The 1,370-nt window shown below is 35.4% G+C and overlaps 1 protein-coding gene across 5 annotated transcripts in view; it reads left to right on the forward strand.

The window, feature by feature from the left end:
* The window catches only part of tmem68 (transmembrane protein 68), a 53,698-nt gene that overhangs the window by 25,595 nt on the left and 26,733 nt on the right, over positions 1–1,370 (forward strand). The window lies entirely within an intron of this gene.

Raw genomic sequence — 1,370 nt, forward strand, 5'->3', positions numbered from 1 at the left:
TGCATTTAGTCCAGAGGCCATTGTCTTTGATGATGGAATATCAGCCAGTTTGGAGTAGTTTGCAATTTTGCTCCTGTTTACAGTCTGAGTGCTGGTCGATCCGTGAACCCATCAACGAATTTGACGATAATCCAGGTAACTGCCTGTTCCAAAGAGCAGAAATCCTGTTATCAAAAACCCAAATATGTAAGGAACCTCCACGTCGGTAGGTACACAGTCTTCCACTCCTGCCAGGAATCCACTGTATACCCAGTGAGACATATCCCGAGACTGGACTCTCCTTCACCCAGTCGAGGAAATCTTTGAGTATTGAGCCCTTTTTGTGCCTAAAGCAGATGAGGCTTGAAAAATTCAGTGCTTAACCAAAAACTGAGATTTATCCAACATACACAAACAGATTAATAAGATGAATAAGATTAATAACATATTGAAACTTAAGGGTGCCACACCCACTTTCATCATTGTCTCTGTGGAATAATTTATTCTGAACAGTTTGGACATTATCCTTTAGCCATTCACTAATTTATGCTGTTAACTGATGCATTTCATTAGCAGTTCTTGGGCTCCACCCAGCCTCTTGAACCTGAATGAAACATTACGGATGGACTCTAGACTTTAAAGTGTTTTACTCCCTTTCTACATTTTGGTTATCTTTTGTTAAAAAATATCAACATTGTGTTGTTCAGTGTTGCCAAATGACAAATGTTCTACTCATCTAATTTTTTGAAGTTTTTTATTATCAATTATCACGTCTTAAGACAGGCATACTATTGCAAACAAATGTTCTATGCAACAGTGGCAATGTGTAAAATACATAGTATAGACTGACTCAGGCTGCTAGAAAAGTTTGAGTTGTTTCAGATTAAAGAAATTTACTCTCAAATATTCTCAAATACTCTCAAAAAGTCATTGTTCACACTGTTGTTTGCCTCTTTATAGTTTTTTCTGTATGTATTTTGTAGTCAGTCAATCAATATCCTGAATAACACCAGATAAACGTTTTAAATGTCCATGAAATTAAATGCTTGTTTAATTATTATTTTTTATCTGTTTTGAACAACATTAAGCTGTTAAATCTAAGATGCATTTCTGTAAAACCATTGGAAATGTAATATAGTGTGTGCTGTTGTACAGTGTTAGGATGAAAGGGAGAAATCATTTCCTAACTAGAGAAATTGCATTTCCTGCGAAAATGCAGTGTGAATGCTTTTTTGCTGAATGATTTGACTGAAAGCTGCTGAAGAAGCTGAAACTAGGCGGAACAAACCCTTAAAACTGCAGAACAATGCTTAAAAATAACAGAATAATCCTTAAAAATAACAGAACAACCCTTAAAAATAGCAGAATGATCCTTAAAATTGCAGAACAAT

The sequence above is a fragment of the Kryptolebias marmoratus genome, linkage group LG20 (assembly GCF_001649575.2).
Source record: "Kryptolebias marmoratus isolate JLee-2015 linkage group LG20, ASM164957v2, whole genome shotgun sequence".
Taxonomy (NCBI): domain Eukaryota; kingdom Metazoa; phylum Chordata; class Actinopteri; order Cyprinodontiformes; family Rivulidae; genus Kryptolebias; species Kryptolebias marmoratus.